Source organism: Epargyreus clarus, unplaced genomic scaffold, assembly GCF_041222505.1.
Source record: "Epargyreus clarus isolate Ecla_fem2 unplaced genomic scaffold, WU_Ecla_fem_2.2 ptg000017l, whole genome shotgun sequence".
Lineage (NCBI taxonomy): Eukaryota > Metazoa > Arthropoda > Insecta > Lepidoptera > Hesperiidae > Epargyreus > Epargyreus clarus.
In genome coordinates this window covers 14,649,323-14,650,319 of record NW_027332225.1, presented here as the reverse complement: position 1 = coordinate 14,650,319, position 997 = coordinate 14,649,323, and positions in this window count along the sequence as shown.

The following is a 997-nucleotide window of genomic DNA, read 5'->3' as shown; positions in this document are numbered from 1 at the left end:
CGAATGTTGTTTTTATTTACACATTTTTCACTCGCTGGATGGCTCACGATCAAACGATTTAAAAGTAAAACGTTTGAAATGATGTATTTTAATAAAAATCTGTTGCACGACTCATGATGCGAAGCATCAGAGAGTGCTTTACGATCGAAAAATTTTTTTCGCTTCATTTTGGCGGCTATTTTTATTATTATAGCCTTGATAGTTCACGGAATCAAGATATTTTGCATACTATTGTCGAGATAATTTAATGGAGATTAATTCCATACTTTTTAAAAATTGATTTACTGCAATAGAATTGAAAAAGAACACCAAAATAGGTCAAAAAAATTTCCTGTCCGTCATGTGTGAAACCTGAAAACACTTTAACTTGTGAAAAAATCCATCATTTGAGTTAATTTTTTTTTTTAAATTCTAATCGACGATTGTAGGTCACTGAATGCGAATGATTAATTAATTCAGTGTCGTTTAATTGCAATTAATAAAAAACGAAAACTACAAGACTGTATATCTATAGATATTATGTACTCGTACATTTATTCCACCAGGGGCGCTTGTGCAGTACCTTCTTCCTACTACAGCTGTTTTTTCGGCAATTAATTTTGAACGACTTAAGTTTTTTTTTTTTTATATTTCATAATTAAATGAGCATTATGAGTCGTGCACTTTTGGATTTTCCAAACTTTTTGATTATTTTATACACTTTTTCATTTCATTTTGATGAGATCTTAAAGACAAAGCTTTAAATAATATTAACGTCACATTAATTTTCATTTATTTTTAGTCGAACCATCTCAGTTTATGATTTAGTGTTAGTACAAATAGTAAAACTGCTGCTTTAATTCTTCTAAAAGTGCACATACATAAAGTATGAGGTACAGTCTTGTAACTATGTAACTTATAACGATTCATTTAAGTTACTGCCGACAGTGTCCCATTGCATTATGAATTCGAATACTTATACCTAGTGTAATGATAGCCAACAATGAGTAAAAATATA